The following is a 15978-nucleotide window of genomic DNA, read 5'->3' on the forward strand; positions in this document are numbered from 1 at the left end:
CACCGGAGGGACAACCCAGCATGTGGTACAGTAAGAACCACTGGAAAGGGCTTCCTGCAAAATCTCGTCAATGAAAGGCTATGGCGAGGGGAGACAGCGTCTTTGCGGAACCAGGAACTATTGGCTGTCAAGTGGAGGGACAGACGAAACGTCCACATGCTCACATCAATCCATAACGACACATACGCGGAAGTCCCCAGGAGAAACGACCCAATCCAGAAACCAGCTTGTGTCCACGAATATAATTTGTTTATGGGGAAGTGGACTTCAATGATCAGATGATTGAACCCTACCTTCCCACAAGAAAATCCCGCCATTGGTATAAAAATGTGTCCTTTTTTTTTTCAGTTTGGCTATGTATAGCACTTATGTTATTTACTAAAAATCTACCGAGACCCCTGTATCCTATCTGCATTACCAAGAACAAGTTATCTCCACCCTTTTGTACCCTGAAGGCCCACCAGAAAATATTCGCTCTGGGCGTGTCCAAGATGGTGGCATGAGCAGACGTGCTTCCCGGCGCTCTGCTAGAGTATCATCTGTACTTTTTCCTCCTACCTGGTCTGTCTAGCCCTGTGTGAGACGATCTGACTCTACATTCCAAATCGACTGGGAAGCCGAAAGGGGGTAAAAAACGTAGTTTCCCTCAGTACATGCCCGAGCCAGACAGCCCTACCCTGCGAGTGGCGGGAAGGCCGGGACAGAGATCCAACATGGCCACTCAGACAGCGCCTGTGGAGGATGCCTTTCCGTCCTCTTCTGGTATTCTCGAGGTTATGGCGGCAATCACGGCTTGTCAGACCACGCTGACAGGGAAGTTGGAGGCAGTACAAATGGACACTGGCATTAGGCAAGACCTTGACAAAATCCGGTCTCAGATGGTGGTTGTGGAAGATGAGGTGGAGGAGCACACCACAACGATCCGCACCTTACAGACAAAAGTGAAGGCTCTGGAGTACCGTGCTGAGGACGCCGAAAACAGGAGCCAAAGGAATAACCTCCGCATTGTGGGTCTCCCTGAGGGAGCCAAGGGCGCGCAGCCGACTACTTTCGTGGAGGATTTGCTGTGGTCCCTGCTGCCTGCGGCCCAGCTCTCTCCATACTTTGTAGTGGAGAGGGCACACAGGGTGCCTTCTCAGCGTGGCCCACCTGGCTCCCCTCCTCGTACCATGATCCTGAGACTACTCAACTTCAGAAACCGGGACGACTTCTACGGGCTGCACGGGGAGTGAAGGAGCTCTCCTATCAAAACGGCAAGTTGCTCCTGTTCCCGGACTACACAATAGAAATGCAGAGATCACGCAGATCGTTTGATGGAGTCAAGGCGGCCATGAGGGCGAAGGGCATCAAATATAGCGTCCTCTTCCCGGCAAAGTTGCGGGTGGTGGACAGTGAGCCAGTTCAGTTCTTCACCAATCCCAGGGATGCTGCATCGTGGCTGGACTCACTACCACCAACACGCTGAGAACGGATCATCTTTCTTGTTTGTGCCTCCTGCCATGTGGGATTGAAAAAGCCGGCCGGCTTGGAGTCTCTTGTTATCCCTGGGGACCGGGCCTCGCTCACTATGTTTTGTGTATCGTCCATGTTTGGTGACTTTTGGAGCATGAGTTCTGTTTGCTGACCTTCTGGTCAGGCTGTGGTAAGTCCTGATCCCCATGATATCTTGAGGTGGCATCCCCTTGGGGAGCTCCTCCTAAAGGTCCTTACACGTTAGACTGCCAAGTGTTTTGTTGCCCCCTGGATAGCCCAGGTGAACAGTACTTTCGTTCTATTCATTGACTGTTTCTTATATTTTTCTTTTATAAAAAAATCTTTTATATACTACTCTCTAGCATCTCCTATTGGGAAGGTTGTTGCGTGCTCCCTCACTAATAGGGAGAGTGGTCGCCCCTCTGTGAATTTGCTGAGGGTCGGTGGCTGTCTATTCCCGCCTGCTGAGCACACGTCCCCTGGATTCGTTTTCTTTGAAGAGATTGGGTTTGGGGAACTATGCATGGCTCCAGTTTGGGGGGGTCTGTAGGGTGGGGGGGAGGGGTGGGCGGCCGTTGCTGATTTTTTTTTGTGTTTTGTTTTTTACTGGGTTTTTTTGCACTCTTTGCTAAGGTTTATCAATATGATTAATGTCATATATGTTTTACAACTGCTGCAGTCTCATGATTATACCTGTGCTAAGATGTGGTCTTCCGCCTGGGTCGAGACACCGCCCCTGTTGCCCACGAATGATAATGGCGCTCTCTGTGACATAAATTATCTACTTTCTGACTATGGCTAATTTCACTGTCCTTTCATGGAATGTCCGAGGACTAAACTCGGCAGTTAAGCACTCCCTTGTGTTCACGTATCTCAAAAAATATAATCCCCACATTTGTGTCTTGCAGGAGACCCACCTTGTGGGCTCCCGAATCCTTGGTCTCAAAAGGGCCTGGGTGGGTAGGGTTTATAATGCTACTTACTCTAGCTACTCTAGAGAAGTCAGCATTTTGATTCATAGATCCCTCCCCTTCCAGCTTCTGCATATTAAGACAGACCCGGGTGGAAGATATATAGTTTTACATGTTGACATAGCTTTAACAGAATATGTGTTGGTGGGATTATATCTACCACTACCTGCTGATATTTCTCTCCTATATGAGCTCAAGCAGCATGTTATATCCTACAATACGCATAATGTGATTTTGATGAGGGACTTTAACTTGGCTCCAAACCTGACTTTGGATAGACTCCGGCCACTGAGTAGACGGTCACCTGATCTTTTGCAGTGGGCTACAACCTTCAAGCTAATTGATGCCTGGCACCACTGTTATCCTGCTGATAGAGTGTACACTTGTCACTCTGCAATGTTTCGGACCCTCTCTCGCATAGACCTGGTGTTTTTAACCCGGTCATTGCTGCAGCGGGTATCGAAAGTGCAAATACTCACCAGGGGTATTTCCGATCATTCTCCCCTCATGATGAGGGTGCTGCTGGGACCCCCGGTTGGCCGGAGGATGTGGAGGCTGTCTGGTCACTGGCTGGTGAACCCTAAGATTCAGGAAGATATGCTTGAGGCAATCTGTAACTATTGGTTACGAAATCAGAATACAGCAGATCCCGGATTAGTTTGGGATGCATTTAAGGGGTGGCTGTGAGGGGAAAACATCTCCCGTATTGCTAACAGTCAAAAACAGTCTGTGAAGTCACTGGAGGACCTGGAGAAGGAACTTAAAATATAGGAGGATAACTATGTGGCTGATCCAACCCCTCTCAACTATGGCTCCTGGCAGTATGCTCTTCAGGCAGTTGAGCTTCATAGAATTGATATGACCAAGAAATCAATGCTTATCACAACATAACAGGTATTTGAATATGGGGACAAAAACGTCAAACTGCTGGCGTGGTTGTCTCGAGGGCAAATCTCTACTACGCACATTGGAAGAATCCGGGGCGAAAGGGGGACCCCCTTGGTGAGCCCTGAGGAAATTAATCATCGCTTTATGCAGTACTATAGGACCCTATATTCCACTAGGGTAGATTATAGCATGATAGACCTTGAGACATATTTGGACAGAGTTGAATTTCCTACCCTGTCTCAAGAGGCTAGTGATCAGTTAGAACAGGAGATAACATTGAAGGAGGTCCAGACTGCCATGTCCCAGTTACAACCTGGAAAAACCCCTGGGGAAAATGGAATCCCAGTCGAATTCTATTCTACATATCAAGAACTTCTTACCCCAAGGCTCATCCAGCTGTTGGGTGAGTTCTCCCGGGGTGGTTCCCTCCCAGAGTCTATGTCTGAGGCAGTGATTGTGCTGGTGCCCAAACCTGGTAAGGACCCCGAGGACTGTGCATCGTACCGTCCAATTTCTCTAATTAATGTTGACGCAAAGCTATTGGCGAAAGTTTTGGCCAACTGATTGTCACAGGTCCTGGATGAGCTTATCCATGTGTACCAGACGGGGTTCATGCCGGGGAAGGACACTTATATCAATCTGAGATGCCTCTTTCTAAATATGTCTACTGCTCATGACAACAGTGGTTCCAGAGTTATTGCCTCCCTGAACGCTGAAAAGGCATTTGACTGTGGAGTGGGGCTACCTCTGGGAGGTACTGGGCAGATATGGTTTTGGAACTCAATTTTTAAAATGGCTTAAATCAATCTACAGGCATACCCCACTTATAAGTACACAATGGGGTTTATTTACTAAAGATGGAAAGTGCAAAATCAGGCTCACTTCTGCATAGAAACCAATGCGCTTCCAAGTTTTATTACCAAAGCTTAACTGAACAAGCTGGGGTTGGAAGCTCATTGTTTTCTATGCAGAAGTGAGCCTGATTTTGCACTTTCCAGTTTTAGTAAATAGACCACATTGTGTACTTAAAAGTGGGGTATGCCTGTATAAGTCCCCAACGGCTTGTATTCCAACTAAGGGCAGGATCTCTGAAAGCTTTCCGTTACAGCGGGGTACACGTCAGGGTTGCCCCCTCTCACCTTCCCTTTTTGCCTTAGCGCTGGAGCCATTGGCCATCATGCTTCGGGCATCCCAACAGGTGGTGGGAATGAGGGTTGGTCCCTTGAAGGAAAAAGTGTCACTTTATGCAGATGACACTCTGCTTTATCTGCAGGACGTGGATTCCTCCTTGAGATCTGCCCTGGTCCTCTTTGATGAGTTTGGGCGCTTTTCAGGGGTCCAAATGAATTGGTCCAAGTCAGTGCTTTTTTCCTTAAATATTTAGGTGTTCACATTCATCATGACCTTCACAAATTCTATGATCTTAATATAAGTCCAGTGCTGGAGCAGATGAAAGCTAGATGTGCCTCTTGAGGGACTCTTCCATTGAACCTTTTGGGACACATTAACCTTATCAAGATGGTTTTTCTCCCTAAGTTTAATTATCTTTTTAGGAATTCTCCAGTCTGGCTACAGAGTTCCTTCTTCCGAGACCTAGACAAATATATCGGGACTTTTATCTGGGGGGGGGGGGGGCTCCACGTCGCGCTTGGCTAGGTCCACCCTGTGCAGTGTGGGGGGCTGGCGTTGCCTAATTTTCAGATATATTATTGGGCAGCTATTTTGGTTTCGGTACGCTGGTGGTTTGTCCGCTCAAGGGCCAATGCAGCTGTGTGCCTAGAGGCGGCCCTCCTGGGTTCTCTCAGTGATCTGGGGAACCTGGTTTACCAGGGCCCTGGGGCCTGGGCCAGCCTGCCACTTCCAACTAGGACGACTCTTAGAGTCTGGGGGGTAGCTAGGAAACAATTTCACAAGCAAATCCTGGTCACGCTTTCAACCACTATGGGGGAACCCTAATCTCCCACACTTTCGGACCATTCCAGACCCGCAGGTGTGGACGAAACATGGCATCAGGACCCTTAGGGACATTATGCCGTCAGAGACATTACTTGATTATAAAGAACTCTCAGACAGGTTCCAGCTACCTAGATGGATGTATTTCAGATACTAGCAATTACATCATGCCGCTAGGGCTCAATTCGTTGGACATATCACGGTGACCATGGATCCCATAGAGAGACTCTTGGCCCAGGATCAGATTGCACAGACTGTTGCCCCAGAAGGATCCCTTATGTAGTAGATACCGGATAGAAATTGACACATACTTCCACATGTTTTGTAGCTGCCCCAAGGTGGCGCGGTTTTGGGCGGCAGTCTTCAAAGTTATTAACGAGCGTCTTCAACTGTCCTTGGTAGTGTCCCCTGAGCTGGCTCTACTTGGGATTCAGGAGGATGACCGGAGACCCCAATATACTAAACTTCTAGTTTCTTATCTACTATATTATGAAAAAAGGGTTATATTACTCAAGTGGAACTCCCCCTTACCTCCGTCGGTGACACTTTGTCCCAAAAAAGTTTGATGGCATTTGGCTGCCATGGACGGCGTGAGGATACTAAGTGCCTTTATGGGTGTGAGATGGTTGTCCCCTCTGTCCCCTCTCCCCTGCCCCTCTCCTGTCCCTGCACCTTTACTTTTCCTTTGTTACACTTACGTTAACTGAGTGATCTTATATAGCTGATGCCGAGAATCTAAACTGTCAGTTTATAGTAACACCTAACTGTCATTTGTACGGCTTCTACATTGTTCCTTTGTTGCTTAACTGTAAGAAAGTGCATGTTCTCCTCTGGAGATTTGTACCAGCTACCCATGACTTAATTGTTGTATCATACTTGACTTTTCTACAATAAATTAAAATTTAACCGTGAAAAAAAGAAAATATTTGCTCTGATTCCGTGAGCAGACTCCACAAACACCACTTTTGTGAGAAAATCCCCCCCCCTTGTGAAACAGGCCACAGGCATCAGAAGAAATGCTGGGTGTACTCCAGAGGAGGAGTTAGAAGAGACACCATGTATTATTGTCCCCAATGTCCTTCCCAACCAGGCCTCTGTATAGGTGACTGTTTCCGCCGTTACCATACTTCTCTACATTTTTAGGGAAGTATGGTAATACTAAAAATGTTCTCATTTCCTGTCATTTTCCTCCACACCCCTTATGCCACTGCACTGAACTGTACATACCTCTGCCTTCTCCGGAACTGACCATGGCCTGTTATACGACCGTGCTTTGCCTAACGCTAAACTGTATCTACCTCTGCCTGCTCTGGAACTGACCCTGGACTGTTTGACCACGTTTTTTGCCTGCCTCTTGGACTAATCTTTTACCCTACTTTGCTAGTGGGAACACAGGGGTCTCACATATGTGAGAGGGGATCCAGAATTGTTTTTCTGGATGAAGAAAACAATTTTTTTTACTTTTCTCATTCCCGAATCAGGGTCTGGAGACTTGGAGGCTTTAAAGAGATTTGGGTGGGAGAAGCCTCTACCCCTGTCCCCATTCCTTACTGGCCTGCTACTTAGACCATGTTCCTGCTTACTACTAGGACCAATATTTTGGTACTGCTGGCAATATCTCTACCTGCAATGACTCTGGACTGTACTGACTATGGACAATATTCCTGCCTGCTGCCTGGACAATTCCATTCATTGTCGCTGACCACGTCCCTGCCTGCTGCCTGGATCAGGGCTCTCCTCCTGCGGACAACTGCACTACTAAAACCAGAGGTAATGTTTGTTTACCCTTTTCTCAGCAGAATGTATTTTAGGGTTTAATTCTTGGTATGTACATGCTATGTGTTAGAAATATGAAGGGCCTTAAAAAATCTGATAGATTGTAAAGAAATTAGATGCGTAATTTATGTCCCTAGAACACCTGATGGTGCTCATTGGATGTTGGGCCTGGTTGTGTAAAAGTCTCACACATGTGGTATTGCCATACTCAGGAGGAGTAGCAGAATGTATTTTGGGGTGTCCTTTTTGCTATGTACATGCTATGTGTTGGAAACATCTTTATAAATGGACAACTTTATGTAAAAAAAAAAATGCGTTTTTCATTTTTTTTCACATTTTCCAAAAACTTCTGGAAAAAAAATGAACCATTCAAAAGACTCATTATGCCTCATAGATTATACATTGGGATGCTTGCTTTCAAAAATGGGGTCACTTTATGGGTGTTTTCATTGTCCTAGTGCTCCAGGACCTTCAAAAGTGTAATAGGTGGTTGAGAGATTAGATGTGTAATTTATGCTCCTAGAATGCCTGAAGGTGCTACTTCAATGTTGGGCCTCTGTATTTTGCCAGGCTGTGTAAAAGTCTCACACATATGATATCGCCATACTCAGGAGGAGTAGCAGAATGTATTTTGGGGTGTCATTTGTGGAATGCACATGCCATGTGAGAGAAATAAACTGTTATAATCACAATTTTGTGTGGAAAAAAAATCTTCATTTTGCAAAGAATTGTGGGAAAAAATGACAACTTCAAAAAACTAACCATGCCTCTTACTAAATACCTTGGAATGTCTACTTTCCATAAAGGGGTTATTTGGGGGGTATTTGTACTTTCCTGGCTTGTTAGGTTCTCACGAAATGAGATAGGCCTTCATTACATCAGGTGTGATCAATTTTCAATAATTGGCACGATAGCTTGTAGAATCTTTAACTTTCACAAAGACCAAATAATTTACACTGATTTGGATTATTTATTTGTATACATTTTATACAAATTTATGAAGAAAAATGACTAATTTGCAAAATTTGATAATAGAAAAATGCATTTTTTTACAAAATTTTCAGTCTTTTTTTCATTTATAGCACAAAAAATAAAAACCCAGAGGTGATCAAATAACACCAAAAGAAAGCTCTATTTGTGTGAAAAAGGGATGGAAATTTCACATGGGTACATGTAAAATGGCCACAGCAAGTGTGCAGAGCCAGGAACTTGCTATAGGGATCTCACTAATAGAATCAGTGAAGGGAAAACGATACTATCAGGGGTTTACCTCACCAGTAGCCACCAAACAGTAAAATAGCAATTTTGGTAATTTAAATGTAACGCTTACTCTGAAGGAGCTGCTGTTCCTGTGCCCACGGCTGGTGTGGGGAATATTTATTGCAGATGTTTATGCAGAACCTCGGTAGCAAAAGAGATATAAGAAAAAGTAATAACACAGCACATAGTTAAACAATGGCAAGAAATATACTGTGAAATCACACAATTGGCATGTAGAGCAACCCCACCTAAACCCTATACTGGGGCAATCCTTACTATGGAAAACTACGCAACCTAACTGTTCCGCAATTTGTGATATATACTGTCTTCTGCTAGCCAGCTCGCTGGGGCTCAACTGTTATGTCAGTGCGCTCAGGATAATGTCCCTTTAAACACTGATGATAGCGCTGGCTCTGATCCCTTTAAGCACTGAAAATAGCACTGGCTCTGGGCAACACTGTACCTCTTTTGTCAAAATGTAATGTGAATTTGGACAGCTGCCTCTCACCAACATCCTGTGTAAGGAGGTGGTCTCCATGCATATACTTGGTGAAGAACAGCTAGTCTGTGTCTGAAGCATCCTACTCTTGATCAGGCAGGAGTCTTTATCAACCTCTATCAACATTCAGAAAAGATGAGTAGGGAAAACAATGTCCGTGGCCTCCACCTGTACCAGTGAAATGTAGACGAAATGCAGAATACATTTTGGTCCAAAACACAATGGTGATTAAATACCACCAAAAGAAAGCTCTGTTTCAAAAAAATGTTGCATGGCTGAGAAATTGTCAAAATGTGACAGCGCTGAAATCTGAAAAGAGGCCTGGACAGGAAGGGGGTGCAAGTGTACTGACTTGAAGTGGTTAACCACTTGTAGACCGCCCACTGGTAATACCACCAGGACAGTGGTATAAGCACATAAACGTCAATGTTCATTTGTGCTTATTGGATTTGATGATTAATGCACTTTATTGGATTTGAGAAGTAATGTAATTTACAAATCACTGTTTATTATTTAGTGTAAGCATTTGGGGTATGGTTATACATTACTAGGGCGAGCGCAACTACCATACACGTTTTTTTTTTTTTTTTTTTTCTCACCCTAGTGGTGATTTTCAGTTGCAGCACAACTAGTTTACACAATTTTGATAATTTTAATTTATTTTTGTTTTGTGCCAGTGATACTTTTTTCTCATCACGTTTTATAGCAGAAAGTAAAAATTAATTATTTTTTCAAAATTGTCTGTGTTTTTTGTTTATAGTGCAAAAAATAAAAACCGCAGTGGTGATCAAATAACACCAAAAGAAAACTCTATTTTTGGGGGAACAAAAGGAGAAAAATTTTATTTAGGTACAGTATCGCACCATCCCGCAATTGTCAGTTAAAGTAACACAGTGCCGTATCGTGGCAAAATGGCCTGGTCATGAAGGGGGGGTAAATCTTCCGGAGGTCAAGTGGTTAAAGTAGGTTTGAGCTCGTAGAGGCTGTTTGGTCTGCATCTTTCACGTCTTTGAAACTGAGACCTCTGCTTTTATTATAATCCCTGTAGCAAGAGTCAGGCTGTCTTTCCTTCCAGCAAGACTTAGTGCTGGGCATTGTATATGACAGTTTGTCATATGTGGGCATCTCTACAGAGCATTCGTGGCTTTAGGAAGATGCCCATTTTAATTTCCTGATCTTTCTCATTATAAGCTCTGGAGATTCTTGACATGAATTACTCATTGTGAGAAATGGAAAAGATTTATATATTCATCAAAACACAAGCAGCCCTGGTGGTATCATGAATAATGACTGGAGCAATTATCGCCAAGCATGAGATGTGTATGGGGAATTGTTTCTGCATGTCACTTACTTTGGGCAATTGGGTTTAGTAAATATTGCAAAGAGCCATGGAGAAATCCTTAACTGATCTGACGGCTGTTCAAGGTGGAGAGTGAAATCTACACAGTGTCACACATCAAGGGGTCCAGATGGATCCCAGAGCCGCTCATGTTGTATTTTAATTTACATTTGGAAATTATTTAAAGAATATGAAAAACCCAGCACTTCATAGTCCTAATAAGATTTACTAAAACTGGTGCAAACAGAATCTGGAGCAGCTGTGCATAGTAATCAATCAGTCTCTAACTTCAGCTTGTTCAGTAAGGCTGGGTTCACACTGGTGCGACACGACAGCCGTCCTACTTTGGATCCGACTTTGCCCTGCGACATGAAGCCGGCATGTGTCCGACTTTCAATGAACGGGGATCCGACTTGGATCCCCGCCAATGCCCGGCATTGTTTGGTATTAGGGGGAACTCCGCGCCAAATTTTAAATAAAAAACCGGCATGGGTTCCCCCTCCAAGAGCATACCAGGCCCTTGGGTCTGGTATGGACCTTGAGAGGAACCCCCTACGCCGAAAAAATGGCATGGGGGGGTCGCCCCCAATCCATACCAGACCCTTATCCGAGCACGCAGCCCGGCCGGACAGGAATGGGGGTGGGGACGAGCGAGCGCCCCCCCCCCCCCTCCTGAACCGTACCAGGCCGCATGCCCTCAACATGGGGGGTGGTGCCTTGGGGGAGGGGGCGCGCTGCGGCCCCCCCACCCCAAAGCACCTTGTCCCCATGTTGATGAGGACAAGGGCCTCTTCCCGACAACCCTGGCCGTTGGTTGTCGGGGTCTGCGGGCGGGGGCTTATCGGAATCCGGGAGCCCCCTTTAATAAGGGGGCCCCCAGATCCCGGCCCCCCACCCTATGTGAATGAGTATGGGGTACATCGTACCCCTACCCATTCACCTAGGGAAAAAGTGTCAATTAAAAAAAAACACTACACAGATTTTTAAAGTAATTTATTAGACAGCTCCGGGGGTCTTCTTCCGACTTCGGGGGTCTCTCCGGTTCTTCTCCGCGCTCTCCGGGTCTTCTGCCGGGCTCCTCCGCTATTTTCTGCTCTTTTGCTATAGCGGAGGAGCCCGGTCTGCTGCCTTCTTCTCTTCGGGGGTCTCTCCGGTTCTTCTCCGCGCTCTCCGGACCTTCTGCCGGGCTCCTCCGCTCTCTTCTGCTCTTTTGCTGCTCTTTTGCTATAGCGAAGGAGCCCGGTCTTCAATCTTCTGCCTTCTGCCTTCTGCTCTCTTCTCCTGATGTTGACACGACGCTCTCTGGGGCTGGAATGCACTCTGAGCGCTCCGCTCTGACTTATATAGGTGGTGACCACGCCCCCTTATGCCGTCACAGTCCCTGGGCATGCTGGGACTGTGACGTTTTAGGGGGCGTGGTCATCACCCGATGACCACGCCCCCTTATGCCGTCATAGTCCCAGCATGCCCAGGGACTGTGACGGCATAAGGGGGCGTGGTCACCACCTATATAAGTCAGAGCGGAGCGCTCAGAGTGCATTCCAGCCCCAGAGAGCGTCGTGTCAACATCAGGAGAAGAGAGCAGAAGGCAGAAGGCAGAGGATTGAAGACCGGGCTCCTTCGCTATAGCAAAAGAGCGGCAAAAGAGCAGAAGAGAGCGGAGGAGCCCGGCAGAAGGTCCGGAGAGCGCGGAGAAGAACCGGAGAGACCCCCGAAGTCGGAAGACCCCCGGAGCTGTCTAATAAATTACTTTAAAAATCTGTGTAGTGTTTTTTTTTAATTGACACTTTTTCCCTAGGTGAATGGGTAGGGGTACGATGTACCCCATACTCATTCACATAGGGTGGGGGGCCGGGATCTGGGGGCCCCCTTATTAAAAGGGGCTCCCGGATTCCGATAAGCCCCTGCCCGCAGACCCCGACAACCAACGGCCAGGGTTGTCGGGAAGAGGCCCTTGTCCTCATCAACATGGGGACAAGGTGCTTTGGGGTGGGGGGGCCGCAGCGTGCCCCCCTCCCCCAAGGCACCACCCCCCATGTTGAGGGCATGCGGCCTGGTACGGTTCAGGAGGGGGGGGGGCGCTTGCTCGTCCCCACCCCCATTCCTGTCCGGCCGGGCTGTGTGCTCGGATAAGAGTCTGGTATGGATTGGGGCCCCCCCCACGCCGTTTTTTCGGCGTAGGGGGTTCCCCTCAAGGTCCATACCAGACCCAAGGGCCTGGTATGCTCTTGGAGGGGGAACCCATGCCGGTTTTTTATTTAAAATTTGGCGCGGAGTTCCCCCTCAAGAACATCTGAGCACAAGTCGCGTGCTGAAGTCGGATCATGCAAGACGGCAATCCGACTTTGATCCGACTTCAATGATAGTCCATAGGCTGAAGTAGGATCAAAGTTGGACCAAAGTAGTACAGGGAGCATTTCTAAAGTCGGAACGACTTGTGTCGGACCAGTTAGGACGGCTCCCATAGGGAAACATTAAATTTCACACGTCATGCGACATGAGCTCCCAATGTCGGAGCATTTGTCGGACCAGTGTGAACCCAGCCTAAGGCTTTGACAATAAAACTTGGAAGCTGATTGGTTGCTATGGGCAGCTGCACCAGATTCTGTGCGCATCAGTTTTAGTAACTCTCCCCATAGAATGGCTGAAGTTATGTGCAAATCTCCCCTTTCCTGTAAAAGCTATACTTGGCTCTGCTCCTTTCAGATCTGATGTCTACATAGTCCTTAGGGAGGCCATCTATAGCATTGGAGAGCCAGGAGGAAAACCTGGATCACAGGAAGGGGTGGGGCCTGGATCCAGTTTACAAAACATCTGAAATTTGCCTATTTTAGTTGCCAGTATGCTGTATGTGGATGCACAAATTGTTTTGCTATGCATTTTCAAACTTTGTTGCAGATTCCTACCTTTTGTTATTCTGAAGAATTCCCTGTGTGTTTGTGTTCATTTGGGAAAGTGAGTGGTTCCATTATTATCAGTTAGCTGCAGCACCTGCAGGGCACTAATGAGGAAAGCTGCTGGGCCTGCATCCCTTTATATGCGATTTCCTATTGGAAGCATCTCACCAAAAATTACATTTTTGTTGCAGGGGATGCCTGAAATCTGACTTGTATTTTAGGGCAGACTTCTGGGAAAATCAGTGAGCCAATCACGCAAGCAGGAAATGATGTTTCGGGGGGGCGTTCTGTGCACATACAGTGTACAGAACACCTCCAGGTAGCCATATTGCATTACATTTCCAGAAGATGACAGTGCTGCACATTGAAAAGTAAGGTAATTTTTAATAACATTCAATTACAATAGACTTGTGTCACAATTGTATACGCTATATTATTTTTTATTTGTTTTCAATTTTTTTCCCCACGAAAGTGGAGTTACCCTTTAGCCCAGGTTCACACTGCTGCGGCCTTGAAATCTTGCGAGTTCAGCTGAACTTACACGATTTCATTCCCACATGTCAGTCCGGTGATTTCAGAGATGTGTGCGGTTTCCTGCACAGATGTCTATTGAAATCGCACCTGAAATCGCTAACAGTAGTACAGAAACTACTTTTGGGAATCGGTGCGACGCCAAAAAGTCGGCATTGCACTGATTCCGATTGTTCCATTGTGGGCAATAGCTGCCGATTCAGCATGTGATTTGACATGTTAAATCGCATCAATGTGAGCCAGGGCTTAAAGCGACACTGATTTAAAAAAAAAAAAAAAAAATTATTCACATATGTTTTCCTGACTCAAAAAAGTACCTTCTTTTGCTCTCGGCCTCCTCCAGATTTACAAATTCCTTTTTTTTTTTATGCTGTGAGTTCTGAGTGTTAGCAAGTGGATAGTTCATTCTCAATGGTCCCACTATATGTAGGAATGTGACCACACTCGCTTGCCGCTGCCTTAGACTAGGAACTAGGAGTATGGGATGTATAGTGTGCATAAAACAGTGCACTGACCACAACTAACATGTACTGCTTGTTCCAAACAAATGTAAGTGAGACGGAAATATAGAGGTTCAGGAACCCATGGAGGATGTTTCAAAGTGGCAGAAAAATACAACAATTTTATGAAAAGAGAGTACAAGGCCATTAAGATGTGTATGGATTATTTTTTTAGAGTAAGGGTATCTCCTTAGTGTCACTTTAAAGGAGAAGTGTGATATATATTCATTACACATCATAAGATACTATTGCAATGTTTGTTGAGAAGTATGGCCAAAACTGGGTCTAAGGAGTGCACTTACTTTTGCTCTCCTATGACGCAGAATCGGCCACTGTCGGCTGACATCACAGAGCATCTCCAGGCTGTGGAAGGATCCCAAAACCCAGATGCCTGATTGGCAGCTGGCTCAGTCTTAGTGCACCGCTGAGAGCCTGAGCCAGCTGCTTCCACTCCTTCTGTACCCCGGTGCTCCAGTAAACGCTAGAGGGACAGAGATAGACTGACGGTCACCGCGCTCTGCTCCGTGAATTCACCGCTCCTCCACCGCTGCAAAGAAGCTGCTGGCAGGACTTTTTGTGACTCCCTGCCAGTGCAGAGCCCCGGTGTGAAAGCACTCGGGCTTTCACACTGGGTTTGCAGCTGAGGCCTTTTTCAGGCGCTATGCAGGCGCTATTTTTAGCGCTGTAGTGCCTGAAAAACGCCTCCAGTGTGAAAGGGGTCTTAAAGATTTGTACTAAAGGCTCTCTCTCTGATGTCTTTATATCAGACATTGCATCTGCATCCTCACTAAAAGACTGCAGATTGAGTATTGGTTTCAGGTCAGGCCACCAAGAGATTGCACTGTGTTTAGTGAATTGTTTTGGCTCTGGGTTGATCTGTTGACTTCAGCTGAGATATTGAAAATGGTAATCACTGTACAGCACTTATAAGCAGGAATGAGGGAATATTGCTGCCCATATGTACAAACTGTATGTGATTAAATATATACAAAGAAGCAAGGGTTGGATACTCTGCTAGGTTTTATTGCTGATTGTGTCTCCAGTGGGGATTTTCTCCTCATTTCCTTTGTGATCAGTGGAACAGGAAGTGCGAAGAATTACTCCAGCAGAGATATATCATTGGTGAGCATCAATCTATTAAAAAGTGTCACACACACTATAGGAACCTTCAGTATTACAGGATCAAACTATGGGGGTTATTTACAAAAGGCAAATCCACTTTGCACTACAAGTGCAAACTCCAAGTGCAAAGTGCACTTGAAATTGCACTGAAAGTGCACTTGGAAGTGCAGTCGCTGTAGATCCGAGGGGGACATGCAAGGAAAATAAAAAACAGCATTTTATTTTGTACATGATTGGATGATAAAATCAGCAGAGCTTTATTATTATTATTATTTTCAGGTACTTATATTGCGCCATCAATTTACACAGCGCTTTTTACATATACATTGTACATCCACATCAGTCTCTACCCTCAAGGAGCTTACAATCTAAGGTCCCTAACTCACATTCATACATACTAGGGACAATTTAGACAGGATCCAATTAACCTACCAGCATGTCTTTAGAGTGTGGGAGGAAACCGGAGTACCCGGAGGAAACCCACGCAGGCACAGGGAGAACATGCAAACTCCAGGCAGGTAGTGTCATGGTTGGGATTCGAACTTCATTTCACATCTACCCCTCAGATTTACAGCGACTGCACTTCCAAGTGCACTTTCAGTGCAATTTCAAGTGCACTTTGCACCTGTAGTTTGTACTTGTAGTGCAAAGTGGATTTGCCTTTCGTAAATAACCCCCACTGTGTTTAAAGACACTGCGCTGCTGAAAATGGTAGAGTCAAATAAGGTTGGGTTCACACTTATGTGGGTTTTCCCGCATCCACAGCTCC

This window comes from Aquarana catesbeiana, linkage group LG09 (assembly GCF_042186555.1).
Source record: "Aquarana catesbeiana isolate 2022-GZ linkage group LG09, ASM4218655v1, whole genome shotgun sequence".
NCBI lineage: Eukaryota > Metazoa > Chordata > Amphibia > Anura > Ranidae > Aquarana > Aquarana catesbeiana.